The sequence below is a fragment of the Papaver somniferum genome, chromosome 5 (assembly GCF_003573695.1).
Source record: "Papaver somniferum cultivar HN1 chromosome 5, ASM357369v1, whole genome shotgun sequence".
Classification (NCBI taxonomy): Eukaryota; Viridiplantae; Streptophyta; class Magnoliopsida; order Ranunculales; family Papaveraceae; genus Papaver; species Papaver somniferum.
In genome coordinates, this window is record NC_039362.1 from 177,952,211 (window position 1) to 177,968,473 (window position 16,263).

Below are 16,263 nucleotides of genomic sequence, written 5' to 3' on the forward strand. Positions count from 1 at the left end.
AACTTATTTGATTCAGGATTTCTAGTTCTGTAATACTTAATTAAATCGATTTAAACAATAAAAAAAAATTGTATAATTATTGTGATTCTGATTAGTTATCTCCTCAATCAGCGGATCACCAAACAATGGTAATATGTGCTCATTATAAATGAGGGTGGATGATGGCATTTTAACATGATATACGGCGACTGTTTTATTTAAGAAATTTCACCTACCATGACAGTTTCATGAAGAAAATGTTACCTATGTACAGTTTCGATGACAGTTCTATTGAAAAATGTTATGGTAACTCGTCAACAATGACAGTTTTGAGAAGAAATTGTTACACCGTACAGAAACGGAGATTTTGATGACAGTTCTCTTTAAAAAAAATGATACCATGAGTCGTTAACAATGACAGTTTTAGGAAGAATCTGTTACCTTACAACCACCATTCCGTAACAGTTTCTTATAGACCTTTCGTAACAGAGCCTTTGGTGACAGTCCAATATTTTTTTAAAACTGTCATATAAGTATTTTGGTGACAGTTTTTACCTGTCATCTAAGCCCATTTTTGTACTAGTGATTATTGGTATTATGAACTCATGATTGAAGAATGCTTTGCTGATATAATATTAATATTGTGAAGTCTTTGTTTGAAATCTTAAGATGATTTGCTAGAAACAATATTTTATTGTGAATTCATGATTAAACAAATGAATCGAATGATTTGTTGAAAATAATATTTGTGAGGTAATGTTGTTGGTTGAATATATTCATTGAAGTTGCACTAAATGATTGAAATCCTTGATAAAATGATTCTGTTATCGTATTGTTATTCCTTGATAAAATTATTTTGTTTCCGCATCTTTAGAGAATAGGGGTGCATTTTATTGAGCTGTCATCTCACCCCAATTGACATCCTTGCAGATTTATCAGAGTGGCACAACGAAAGCTAGGAATGAATAGCTTAATGATTGAATTGTGTTATTGTATTGCTTGAAATCTAAATCTTAACTGAAATGTTGTTAAAGATGTTTAGTAAATTCATACGAATCAACTCATGTATATAAAGATTTAATTATGTTTCATTTATGAATAAATTTTTTAAGTCTCTATTCCGACCCGTAACGCTTCGAGTTCGGATCTCCATATGGGTTTGACCCTGATCCGGAACTCGGGGTGTTACAATGATGACTTACCAATCAGCGAAAGGAAGAAAAAGACACGAAGAGATAGCCGAGTTTGTAGGAAAAGAAACTACTTTATTAGTTGTAATCCATTATGTAAAATGTATATTTAGGGGGTAAGAGAGTACTGTAAAAAAAAAAGGGTTGACTTATTTTCTAGTATAAGTTATCTCGGAGAGAAAGTTGCGAGAGTTAAATGTGAGGGTGCATAACAAACTTGTATCACCATTCCTATGTTCTTCACAATAAAACTTTATGTTCTAGATAATTATGTCTTGATTAGTGAATATAAATCTCTACTTGGGTGTATTGTGGGTTTTCCCGCAGCTACATTTTGGCACATAGAAATAGCTTGGAGGAGTAAGAGAATTTATCCTCACCTGTTGAATCATTTCAAAAGATGGTTTGAATTCATAACTTTCTTCATTGTTTTCCTTTTTATTACGCTTTAGAGTTTTCTGTCATTTTGTTTTCAGGAAATCTGGTATTACATAACTCGTTATTTTTAAAGTTTCACCATATTCTTGAGTTTTCTTCATCTCTATGTTTTGGATCTGGATTAAGTACTTAAGTTTTCCCAAGTTTTGAAAATATTAGTATTTGGAGATATTTACCATCTTTTGAAGTTTTGCAAAGTATCGTCAAGTTTTAAGAGTTCGTGATAAAAATAAGCTTTCAATCTTCATATTTCCTCAATACTTCTTGGTTAAAGGTGTTTTCATAAGTATTGAGTGTTTACCTTTGAAGATTTCATCAGATCCATCAATACAATCATTGATTAACAGTTGGAAGATATTTTCAAATCGTGTATGTGTTAACTCAGTGAGTTGCATGATTTGGAGTTGACAACATATTTATTGATAACTTGTTAGAGAGTCATATTTATATTTCTCAATGGTGAGAGTATCATCAAGAGCTTAGCACGTGATAGAAACATGTAGGAGCAAGGGAGTTGCAGACACAAGGTGGAGAAAAGTGGAAAATGCAGAAACATATGCTGCAGGAACGAGGCGTAATCAACCACGAGACATTCCAACACAAAGCACTCAGCGAAATGAGGAAGAAAGAGATGAACATTTAACTGGAGAGTAGGAGGAAGAAGAAAAATCCACTCGCGATAGTTCTCATTTGGAGGAATATGTCGATGAAGAAAACATGACTATCGAGCAGCTGAGGGTAAGGCTCGCGCAGGAAAGAGAAAGGGAGAGATATTTGGTTGAACAACGAATAAGGATTGTTAGGAGAATGCAATCTTGTTGAAGGAAAATAACAGGCTTCAAGGAGAAATATCTTATACCACTTCAGATTCGTGAACTGATGATTCAGAGTCGTGAACTATTACACACTCTTTGAGCATGGCGATCAAAGTGGTAAGGCGATCTCCCTTCGCACTTCAAATTTTGTATGCTAAAATTCCTGAAAGTGCACATTACCCACGTTTAATAACATATTCGATGGGTTGGGAAGTGCAGTACAACAAATTCAATCTTATACCCTTAGCATGGTTTATAAGATTACCAGAAGGGTCGATTTTGTCTTTTGACGACTTGCAAAGCATATTCCTCAAGATCTACATCAGAAACAATTTATTGAGACCAGGAATAGAAACGCTATCTAATCTAAAGGGAAGACAGGGTGAGACTTTACGAAGTCTGGTAACGCGGGGGTGAACAATGTGCATTATCCTCTACAGAACGAAGAAAAAAACGACTAATCTCAACATGCATTATTTTCATTGATTGGATAAAGTCCAAGGATAATATCGTAGACCCTTTGACAAAGTTAGTAATGCATCAAAGGAGATGGGGCTGAAGGTCATAAATTAAACTTTCCATGAAGGATACTCAACCTTGCTGATTGGAGATCCCAAGATCAAGGTTTCAAATGAGACAACTAATTTGTAGTAGGTAAAGGTAAACACTACTAGATAATTTCATTTTTTGTCCCTTCCCTATGGTGTAGACGTGATAGTGTGACTGCATGTGGAGGATGACTTTTAAATAAGTCTTAATGAGTTATATACTTTTAGTTTAAGATTAAAATGGGGTCTAGCAGTAAACACTCTTGATGGAACTCAGATATCTGAATGAGGAAGTGGGTTTCTTCCTATGAGAATATGGGATGAATCTCTAGCACTCTGAGAAAGGGTATATGTACAAGGACAAAATGGACACAACTACACGAGCTTGGCAGCAACCTTGGAGATATCGTGCGTGGTTTTTATCGTTAATTACATCAAATGCTAGAAATTCAAGACATCACGTTCACTGTCTCTAGCAAGTAGTTCTAGTAATACCTCATTAAGAAAAGGTTCAAGACCTCATGGACACCTCTGCGTAAAATGGTATTTCCTGCGTTTTTATGTGATTTTCGTTTTTTATCGAATTTTAATTCACTTGGAGAAAATGAGTTTCATGTTTTTTTGATGGTTTTGGTATTATTGTAACTTATGACTTAAAGGTCATGTAGGAACCCTAAAGATAGCATCTGACTAATCCAAGAGATTAACGAATAAAGAGGCACTAAGGATCTGAAACAATTACTTAAACATTCAATTAAGAATTCTGCTACAAAACTTAACCCAGAAACGAGCCCCACAATGTAATATATATACACAAAATCTCCTCTCAAATGATACATATATAATAGTCATTTGGTTTACAAATAACATATAAAACATAAAAATCATAGCAGAAGTTAACCAACTGATGAAATTAACCCTTGAAGCCTTCGCCGCGCAACTCTGATCTGTCTCTGAAACTTAAAGTGGGAATGAGTGAGCACATAATCCCTAAAAGGGTTTCCCAGTAGAAATAACATTTAACTTTCAAGAAATTATGGCAATATTTGGAAAACCTTACATGTTTTTCCAAACATTAAAAAGTGTCCAAGTCACCGAAATAAACAAACATGTATATGGACAAACTCCTTCTCCAAACAATGTATAATATGGTTGTAAATTCCGAACTCGCAAATTCAAAACCTAATAGCATGTATGGATGTCACCAATTCCGAACTCGCAAATTGATGACCTAAATAAGCATAAAAGCTCGAAAGTAAGTAGGTATAAATTCTTATACCACAGGTGGAAATTCTTATTTCCCATAAAAATTCATAATGACATTCGAAACATTAAAAGTCATTTCCAAATCATGAAAAGATTAAAAAGAATCAACAAAACAATCATAATGCAAACTGGACTATGCATGGAATGCACAAACAAACGATGCATGAGTTTACTAAACATAAACCTTTGTAAAAGAAACAACAATGGTTTCAAAAGAGTTAAATGTAAATTCCCACCTCTTTTGATGACAAGCCACGCCTACCTCCAGATCCACGATCCACTGGTTCATCCTTTGAATCGATCGTTGTTAATAAAACTAACTGTTAATCACACAAGAACTCTAAGAATCTAGCCAATATGGCTCACACAAGAATCATACAAGTCTATCTAATGATTCTAAGTCCACTTATGGTTCTATATCTTTTATTATCTATCTTTAGCATATCTAAGAGTTACTAATTCAAATGGGTCGATTCTATAGTCCATTAAATAAGTCTTATGAATATCTACAACTTTGTAGAAGAAACCGAAAGCTAATTCGGACCATAAGTGGTCCAATTCATTAAGATAAGAAAACTAACTCTAAACCTAAGTCCACTAATCCGGCCCATTAACTCGAGGCTTGGTCCAGCTGAATCAAATAACAGTCACTAACGGTCATACTAACAGTAAAAGGTCAACTAACAGTCAACGTAAGTCAAGGTCAAGTCAACAATCAACGGGTCAAAGTCAGGTCAACTGGTTAACTCAGTTAATTAACTGAGTCAGGCGAGTCAAAACCGAGTTTATCGATACAACTCAGTCAGACCACAACATTCAAATAAGTCAGCTAAACTGACTGGGATGATTAATAGGCCTAAACTCAAGGTTGCACAAGTTCGTACAATTCAACAACTACAATTATTAGCGATAAACTTTCTCAAATCAAACTTCATAATTCATTTACAAATACAATTTCAGTTTACCTGCAATTGCAGCTTTAAACCATACACAGATCATCTCAACACATTCATCCAATCCTCAATACAAAGCTTCAGTCACATATCATCTCATTCATATAATCTCAGATTACTTCCACTTGCAATTTCAATCCCATACAACATTCAACACTTTAACTCCTTTGCATTTACAGCCCTAAGTAACAACCGTAACACCAGCCGCATTCATTAACTTCAACTGCAACTCAATCAATAGAACTACTAACATCCCACACCAATACCATTCCCTATACATTTACCTAATCTCCATCAGTTCAACAAGTTGCAACTGTAACTCTCAAAACAGTTCTTAATCCTCCATCAGCCACTCAGATAACATTACTCCACCAATTCCATGAGCTGCAACACCACACAAAAACACTAATCTAGAACAATATTCATCTACACATACCCCTTCACCTTACAATACCACAGTTAACTTCGACAACATTTTCCTCATATACATTCATCTAATTTCATCTCCCTGCAATTCACCCCAACAGTCACTACTACCAAACTAATTACAATAACTTCATAATCACAGTCATCACAGCTGCAACAACAATCATCGAACCTTCTTCAGATACAACCATTGAAACTTCGTTATAGGAGCATTATTATCATTTATTCTTCCAACTTACTACACATATACACCACCAGACTTCACTACACCATAAAACCAGTATCTACAATTCAACTGAATTACTACCAGTTTCATTAACTTCAACAACAGTTCACTTCTTCCTGTATTTTCTCATCTCAAGAATGAGCTCTAACCTTTCATGTTCTCTACCAACACTTATCCTACAACAACATTATTATTGTCCCATTTTAGTTATACTAATTCCAAATTATAAACATACAAAATACTTAAATTGGTTAAAAAGATTTACCTCATACACATCTTAGGAATATTCTTCACTTGTAATTTCAATCCATGAATCCGAGGTTTTCATTTAAAATCATAACTGAAGTTGCTTCCTCCTTCCTCTTCTGATCAGATGCAAAAACATCAACTGTGAAAATTCCAAATAATCCCCTAACCCTCACTTCTGCTCAAACCACTAATTCAAGTCCTCAAATCGACCAAACCCATCCAATAATTCTTCTTAATCATCACTTAAATCGAACTCCAATGAATTCATAGAAACCCTAGCTCTTTGATTCTTCAATTCATCTTTAGAATAACTTCTTATCATTAATACAACATCAACCCATTTAATCTTCATCCATTATCAACTCGAAATCATCATCGTTAGTTCTATACAAATCTAACTTCAAATCCAAAAACCCTAACTTACTGATTTCTCGATTCAACTTCCTCCTAAACTCAAACAGCAACAACACCACCACCATCAACTACTCCATCATCTCCTCCAACTCCTACCGGTTACAAAACCTCTACTTGATCTCTCAATCACTAGCATAAGAGAAAGAACAGGGGAAGAGAAGAAACATAAGAAGAAGGAAAGAAGAAGAAGAAGAATGAAGAAGAATAAGAAAGAAGAATGAATCTTCTCGGGAAGGTGAAGATAAGTCCGAGCAAAGTTACTAAGGCACCCACGCTCTGGATAAGGGATACCAAACCGGATTATCTACAAAATGACTAATATGCCCTTCGTACTAATCTGATGATATCTTCTTTGTCCAACACCCAAATGACACGCTCGAGTAGTCCATTCCGCATAACTTTTCGAGATATATCCAGCAGTACTAGTCTCGTATCTATATAGTTGTTAAATTAATTTTTATTAATTAACGTTCGTGTTAAACTAATTGAGTTATTAGCTGCTAAGAGGTCTCTTGACTAGTCTAATAGCGTTGACAAGCTTCGGGGTCTTTACAGGTCACAAAGGGTTCACTAGTTCATGCATTTTCAATTTGGTGAAAGAAACCTTTAGTCTCACCTGTGAGAAACTAAAGATTAAAGCTCTTTATACTATTATGATTTATACAATCCATAATATGACCTTGGGGCCAACACATTTTTAAGTGAGGGAAAGGACGCTAGAATGACTAGTATGATTTCAACACACAGACGATCCGTGTGTTTGTTCGGTCAGGCAAGATCGTGGGGATTGGAATGTTGAGTTGCGAAGATCTATCTGTGTTTGTCATGTTTTACCGAGATTTTCATTCATGTAGGAGACTGTTAGGAAACAATATGTATTAATTTTCATTTTAGAGTATTTAACTAAATAAAATTATTTTTTCTTTTCTTTGTTAGTGAAAATCTTACTAATCCCACATCAGGGAGTTTTCAATTTTAAATTATTTTACTAGACTATATAAAATTATTGGTCCCACCTCGGAAAAATCCTTAATGCACACCGTATCAAGTTAGATCTTTATATTGCTTAGAAAGATAGGAAAATAATTAAAGGTAGGCAGTTGGTAGCTTTTGATATAAATGACAACAACATCTAAAAAGTTAAAATCAGAGGTTTTTTCATCAGTGGTGTTATCCTTTTAATTATAGATCCTAATTAGCAACTATGTGTCGTAGATGCACAAAAAAAAGACTGCACGAGATGAAGTCTATGAGAAGAAAAAAATGACTGCCCGAGATGAAGTCTATGCATGGGAAGAACGTATTCTCGGTCACTGTCTACCTAAACGTTGATTATGCGTTTGTTATTTCTATGCGTTTGGTTCTTGATGAAATTAATACTTTTTGGCGCAATGGCGACGATAACTATAGGGGCAGTGGGAGAGGTGGTTGCGGTGACGCCGGTTGCGGTGGTGGATGTGGTGTCTGATGTGAAGGCGGATATTAACCCAATTACTATGTGTTGTACCACTCGATTAACAAAGAATACATAGTTGGTCACTTAACTTTAATATTATAGATATGAATAAAAAATAACACATAACACAATCTAGTGTCCATATCAGTTGTTCGACAATTAATTAGGTAGGCATCGCTCTTGAGTCTTGAGTTCTAATTTTTTGCTCGTCGGACACTTAATTAGGTGGATATGGTTCTTGAATTGGAATGTTGTGGTCTTGCGCGAGTCAAAATGTCTTAGAAAATTATTTCTAATAAACACAGGTTTAGATTTGTCTGAGTTATGAACGGTGCACATATCAATCAAAATATGAATCACAAGATTTATAGTAAATTCCATTTATAGTTGCGATGCAGATTGTTTGGTGAAATTTCTTAATCAATCATCAAAGCCAAATCATCAGTCGTGAGATTTTAAAAAATATGTTGAATATTACAGTAGCTATTAAAAATTCAAATTGTTACGTGAAAAACTAATGTTTCTTTTCTTTTATTATTGCATTTGTTTATATTGGATCTTGTATCTTCTCCTTTGTTTTTCTAATCCAAGCTTGTTTAAGATGAACATGGAATTTTGATTGATTATTCTTTGTTACCGTCAATAAAATCTATGGAGCCCGCTAATCAATCCCTCCTAACACATGAAAGAAGATTTCAGAAGTTTTCAGAATTCTTGTTGCCCAAGTTACCTTGCGAATAAGATTTACCTAATTAGGGTATACAAAACCATATAAATACATGTATCATAAACCCTAAAAAACCATGGAATTCTAGGTTAGCTAACCATTCAAGAATTATTGTAATCATCACATCAATAAAATATATCCCAACGGGATTCCATCCATGGATGTAGGCATCACTTGCGGAACCACGTTAAACTTTTTATCTCCTTTATCTATCTTTTATATATGTTTCTTAATCCTAATTTTACATCATCGTCATCAATCAATCGTGTTTAGTGCCTAAAAGTAATTTTGGATACAAACATTGGCGTCGACTAAGGGGATTCGAGTAAAACAATTGTGTTTTTCCATTGAGAAAAGTGTAGAAGAAATCATGTATCATGCAAAAATCAACAACCAAAAAAAATTAGGGTTGAAGAAACCGCTACGAAGGATGAAGAAACCATTACGATAAACAGTAACAGAAAGTGCGAAAACAGAGAACAGTAACAAATATATGCATTGCAGAAACTGTTACAGAACAAGAAGATCCGGTTCACTAACTGGTCTAGCCAATCTGGTTCGGTTCGGTCCAACCCGGTTCATCTAGCCAATTCAGTACTGGTCCAACCTGGTCTAAACTGTTCGGTTCAAACCAGTTTCCACGTCATCATATTCTGCATAGTCATCGTGACTACACATCAGCGACAGTTTAGTCAATAACTTATTCGTTTTAAGTCCGAATTGAGTGATATTTGACTCGTTGTATCGTCTTTCAATCCGCTACAACATGGAAGCGAAAATTCATGTGTTTGAGAAACTTTTATGTTCACTTGGAGTAGCAACATGATAGAGTTCGAGGTTCATGGATAGTGACATGATAGAGTTCGATATTCGTGGATAGCTGCATGATCGAGTTCGATATGAGGATTGCTTAGATCCTTCCAATTATATCCTTGCATTACATCGCCGCAAGCACCTAAAGCCTCACCTTTGATGTGAGCAATTAAGTTTTGCTGTTATGCAAGCATAAAATCTTGTCTTGCATGCAAGTATCAAGGACTTGCACCTTGGCAAGCATAAAGTCTCGTCTCGACCACGAGCCCAATGCCCGATATTGGTCCAAAGACTCGTACTCAACACAAGCAACAACTAGCCTGCCCGAGCAGCGAGCGCTTCATCCTTGTTACGTTGTAAGCAAAAAGCCTTGCCCCAGCCGCAAGCACGCACACTACATTTCTCTCAAGACTCAACTAGCTCTCGAGTTTCAAGTCCACCACGTGGCAAAAAGTCTCACCTAGCACGTGAGCAAGTTTCATTGCAGGTTATCACAGTTTGGGGCGTATTTGTAATATCTCTACAAACGCTTGGGGACGAGTTAGGTCATCACTGGGTCAACGCAGAAGGAAAAACTAACATCTTAACACGCAACAAGTCGGAGATTAAGAGGGCGATGTTTGTACCATCAATAAAATTGATGGATCCCGCTAATCAACCCCGGCTAACCCGTGAAAGAAGATTCCATAAGTTTTCAGAATTCTTGTTGCCCAAGTTGCTTGCAGATAGACGCATTTATGTGTCTATTTTGTTCTCAATGTTCTGTATTGTTAGACTCGATTAATTACTTATTGTGTTATTTTGTGTTCTTGTAGGAAATTTTAGAGAAATAAGCCCTTACGGAGAAATGGGTTCAAAAAGCAGTGTTTTACACCCCGGAGAAATGTATCGTAGGCACCCCAGAAATGCACCGGAAGCATCCCAGAAATGTCCCGGAGGAACCCAGAAAAATTACTGTTTCCACCCCAATTGGTATTCGCACCCCAGCACTCTGGATAAGGGGCACCTTCTTCAACAATTTGAATTTCTGTTTTTGGCGGGAAATGAAGTTTTCAACTGGCAGAATTTTGATTGTCAAAATGAATGGGTTAGAGTGCGATTCAACCGCTGAAAATTGGTAGAAAGATGTGATTTGGCATAAGGAACAAAGTTTGGGTGGTGGTTTCAATTAAATTTGGCTGGAATACGTGTTTTGATTCTCGAGTTCAAAAAAGGGAAAACATGCACTGGAGGATGATAATCACGCGTCATGGAGAGTTATGGAGGTGTTCTGATGATGTGGAATGGCTCGAGCATCACTTTGGGTCGTGAAGAATCGATTTGGAGCGTGGAGGGAGGAAGTTTACGCAAGAAATTCCAAGTTTGGTAAGAAAATATTCGGAAAACATTGTTATTCACTGCCCGCATAATGAAGAATTATATTGGAGTTATTGGCGAGATTTGGAGCTGTTGTTGGGTATAAATAGGCTCTTTGGGTCTACTAGAGGGGGGTCGAGAGTTTTGGGAGCTAGGGAGAGCTAGAGAAGACGAAATCATAGTTTAACAAAACTCTGTTTCTGCTGCTGCATGAAGATGAACACGAAGAACAATAGACTGTAAGAGACTGTCGTTCTTCAACAGTGACAGCGACAGTGGAGTGTGGGTCGTAGTTTCCCAAAGACTACAGCATTTCATATGTATCGTTCTTGTGTGACGCTTCCTGTGGGTCGCACATTAGTTGTTTAAACCATTTTCTCCGCTTCTCATCATTTGTAAACCATTTTTGATCCATAATAAATTATTTTGAGAGCATTTATACTATGATGAGATAATTCCCTCGTAACCAAGGCAATGGAGGAAGCTATTCACGCAACATAAATGGGTAACTATTTCATTTAATTATATAATTCACCTAATCGCTGCTTTTGCAGAGTTTTAAATTGTTTGAATGATTGTCTTAATTATTTGTTATTCAGTTTGATAGGTTATGCTTGGTTTAATCTCTTGATAATCTATGCTTAAGGTTTAAAAATAATGTTTGAGAATCTGTATGATTGATAGTGAATTAAAGATAAAAGAGGACTTAAGAATTGAATAGAGTTTTGAAATATTTATCATTCAATTTTGCATAATAGTGGAATCTAGTGTCTTGGTTACCTCTCGCACCCATTGTTAATAATTTTGTATATAATTTTATTAAATCTTTAAATTTAATCTTCACAAGTCCGAGAGTTTGAACCTCATTACTACAACCCACGAAAAATCATTAATCATTTTGGCGTCGCCGACGCGGATTTGTGCTTAGGTAGAATTTTTAGGTTTTTATTATTTATTTTTTACTATTATTTGTTTATTTTTACGTTTCTTTTTGTGTCTTTGATTTACAGGTTCGAAGTGGAATACTAAGGACTTGGGAACAAAAAGCTTAAAGCTAAAAGCTAAAAGAGAAGAAATAAAAGACATAATTTTTTTCAGGATTTGTAAATAGGCTTTATTTTTCATAATTTTTGTAATATTTGGACTTTTTATTTGGACTTTATTCTGGACAATTGGACTTTATTCTTTTTTTAACCCTACGGAAGGGTATTATTAAAAAAATAAAATTATATAATATGTGTGCATGGAAGAACGATGATTACTATATCGTCTCGGCCCCTCGGGTTCGTACATGACATAGGAGTCGTGGCCCGAGTCGACTTCAACGGTTCATCCCTCGTCTGGTATGGGAGGTAAGTCCATCGAAACACTCGCGAATCTCCTGTCAGCGGGTTTACTGTATTCCTTAAGGTGATTCATTGATTGAGGACGAATTTGGATTGTTTTTAAATTCCTAGTAAAGGGCAAGGCCTGGTCAATACAAGATAAGGGTTCGGATTTCATCACCGCTCCCTTCTTGCCCGCCTTAGGAAAACGAAACCTAACGCGAACCCAAGCTTTAAAATTTGGAATAGAACGAGACCGATAGGGTAACGAGCTTAATAAGAAACTCGTTCGAAAAATATTGGTTGCTCTTTAAGCACACTTCAAAGTTCATGATGGTTTCTGTGAGTTGAATGCGTGACTGCGCCGCCTTCTAATGCGGTGAGGCCTTGGGTATCAAAGCTCTACTAAGCTTCCCTCGCCTCGATTCAACTTACATTAGCTCGGATTGATTCTAGAGGGGTGTGATCAAATTGTAACGAATTCCCTTTCGAAGGAATAGAAGATGGTCTAGAAAACAATCTAAGTGAAGCCATCATGCTTTTTGTTTGCTAGAAATCTTTAGGTTTGTTTTGGTAGATTCGAGTCGGCCTTGTTTGTGGTTGTGTAGAATTCCCTTGCAATTAAGAATGTCGAACTGGTATGATATAAGCCAATACAATGAGTATCGACCTAAATTTGAATATGGACATCATCAATTTTATGACCATGGTGGGAATAGTAGTTGGGAACGCCAACCTTTTCAAGGTTATGGTTCATACCATGGTGAGACCAATTACTATCCACACGCGAATTGGTCTTACGAGCAAGAAAATCAGGAACACTGTAGTACTAGTTACTCGTTTTTGGAAACTAGTCCTGATTATGATATTTCTGAACCTGTTCCATCTCTAGAAGAGACCCAACAACGGATTGAAAGGACGTATAAATGTTTAGTTGCAATAAATAGTTCAAAAGAAGAGTGTACACGATATTCTGAGATGATAAACGAGAGTGGTGAACGTATAAGTGTTATGCTCAGTGAAATTCAGGCACGTCTAGAGGCAGAAAATGAACAGTTGGCTAATGCTGCTCGAAATAATCTAAATTTCCAAAATAGGGTTTCTAATTCTACCCTTGATATCAATAGTGAATATTTGCCTAATTTAGAGGACGAGGATAGAATAAAAGACACTACTTATTTTGATAAGGTTCGATCATTTTCATGTTATTATAGTGATGATTATGATGAGGATAGTATTGATGAAGAACATGAAATATGTAGGCATAGTGATCAGGAATTTGTTACTCCGATTGAGATTTATAATGATAGTGTTGTTTCTAATACAAATCCAAATAATTTTAATAATTATGCACCTATTCAAAAGGATGTATATTTGACTAGAGATACCACCGTTTTAGACGATGTAGTTCATGATCCTTTAGCATGCAGTATGTTGGATAATCCATTATTTGATGTGCCTATCAGTGAATCGGAGGAGGTAACTATGATTAAAACCTTAGTTTATGAGCCTTTCTCTGATAATCCTTTATATGATTGTGATGATGGTTTAGAGGAAAGAGTTTACCCTGAGAATATTGTTTTAGAATCTAGCGATTTAGAAACACTAGTCTTAGAAGATGATAAACTCGTAGAAATGAGTGAGGATGAACCCAACTTAGAAGAATCTATTGACCATTTCCAGGAATCTGATGACCTAGAAATTAGGGAAGTTGTGACTAGTCTTTCTAGAGACACAGAAAACTCTAAGTTTGGGGATGATTATATTCTCCGTGTGCTTTAACTCTTAGAAAGTACCCTCCTGTAGGACTTGACATTTGTGCCTCAACCATCTTACAAGATTATCTTCATACATGTTTTCCCGAACCTAATGATGTCCAGAAAGAAGCTCAGTTGTTAGAAACCCATCCTCTGGTTGATGTGTTTAACCCAGGATATGATACCAAGATTGACTTTGTTTTCTCACCAAAAACTTTTCAACCAATTGTGGGAACTTTTGATTTTAAGATGTGTCGGTTATTAAGTTTTGAGACTAAACCTAATCACTTTAGGATATTAGGGTCGACACATTTTCTTAAGGAAGACCACCTCTTTCATTGTGGTCAGCTGTGTGAGTCAAATCTGACTGACTTAGAGGATCCCCAGTTATTCAGGTTGTTGTTATGTGCTTATAAGTTCTAAGTTGAGTTTTTCCGGACTCTAATACCTGAACCGGATCTTAGCTTTGAGGAAATCCAACCGATGAAAACCTGTTATCTAGACCCAGTTATAGAACCTGAACCTGAGCCACAACTAGATGTAGTTGTCTTAAACAAGGGTATGTTCGGCATCTTTTTGGTCTGTTGCAGTTTCCTCTTCTTGTGGGTAATACTTTTTGATCCAGATGACCCACAGTTATTCCGACTACTTCTATATGATTCTACGTGGTGAATAATCCCTGCTTAGTCTGGCTGAAGACTTTAAACTTAGCACTTCTTGGGAGGTAACCCAATCTCATGCAACACGGTAATATCCTTCCTTAACTCTTTTGGTTCAAATAGTAATTGTTTCTCCTTGTTCATGCTTTTAATTTCATCTTTAGAACATTGAGGACAATGTTAGATTTAAGTTTGGGGGTATGGGAGAAACTTTTTAGTTGCAATTAGTAAACTCCAGAGCCTAGAAATTTATGCCATTAAGGTTTGCACTAACCAATCTAAGTGGATGGGAACATCTTGGTCACAGGAGTTGAGGAACCAATCTGATTAGATGGAAACATCGAAAGAGTCTATTCATAAAAGCACAGAGCTCAGGTGTTAGAAATAACATGATAGTTTCACCATATCTCGTTGAGTCCTTTTCATTTATTTTTTTATTTTTTCATTTTAAACTATGTTTCTCTAAGTGATTAGGTGGGGCACACGAACCACTGCTAGGGTGAATTAGAGTGACTGAGTTACTAAAAACAAAAAAAAAAAGACCGGACCAGTTAGACCAATCGGAATAAGTATTAACACTTGGAGAGCAATATGCGTGTGTTCTCCCTGTTTCCGTCGACTAAGCAAGCGTGGAATGCAGGACCCGTGGGAACTATCGTGTAATCTGCTGACAAGAAGCATGTGCTTGGATCAAAAAGATCTATTCATGCCGTTAAGTTAAAAAAAAATGGTTATTGTTCTGTGTAATCAACTGCTGGTTCCTTTGTATTTGCCAGTTTGTTGATATAGATTTAAGTTATTGACCACTGGTTCCCTTGTATATGCCAGTTGTGTTGATATTAGTCAGACCGGTATCTCAGTCCATTAGGATAGGTTCATTCTGGCAGTGGCCTTCAGACAGATATGTGAAACATCGATCATTTGGTTAACATCAAAACCATCTACATTTTTTTATTTCCATCTCCTTTTTCTATCCATATGATTAGTTTGACTCCGAATATGATGTCCATAGTGCAACTATCTGAGTAGAGCTCTGTCACTTTATATGAATTTTAGTATGCTTGAGTGCAAACTCGTGTACAGCAATTGGAATTTCGCATCAGGGTTCTTCCTCCCATAAGCAATAAGTATGCCAACCAATGAGGTTCTTTAGTGCCTTCCAAGGTTCTGCGTAGATAGCTAGGGTCTGGAGTAAAGGTTTTGCGGATACACCTCTGTTAAACCCTCCGGAGACAACACTCCGCCACTAGGACCACCTAAGGGTTCAAATGATTTTCCTTTCTAGAATAAATTTGCTCGAGGACTAGCAAATAATAAGTTTGAAGGTATTTGATAGACGCATTTATGTGTCTATTTTTTTCTCAATGTTCTGTATTGTTAGACTCGATTAAGTACTTATTGTGTTATTTTGTGTTCTTGTAGGAAATTTTAGAGAAATAAGCCGTTGCGGCGAAATGGGCTCAAAAAGCAGTGTTTTACACCCCGGAGAAATGTACCGTAGGCACCCCAGAAATGCACCGGAAGCGTCCCAGAAATGTCCCGGAGGAACCCAGAAAAATTACAATTTCCACCCCAATTGATATTCGCACCCCAACACTCTGGATAAGCGGCACCTTCTTCAACAATTTGAATTTGTGTTTTTGGCGGGAAATGAAGTTTTCAACTG

At 36.2% G+C, this 16,263-nt stretch overlaps 1 long non-coding RNA gene across 1 annotated transcript; it reads right to left on the reverse strand.

The window, feature by feature from the left end:
- Positions 1-5,117: 5,117 nt before the first annotated feature.
- Positions 5,118-6,685, reverse strand: LOC113278228. Its single transcript, XR_003325373.1, has 2 exons — positions 6,107-6,685; positions 5,118-6,017 (listed from the first exon to the last, which is right to left on the reverse strand). It is a non-coding gene; the product is annotated as an uncharacterized LOC113278228 (long non-coding RNA).
- Positions 6,686-16,263: the final 9,578 nt, after the last annotated feature.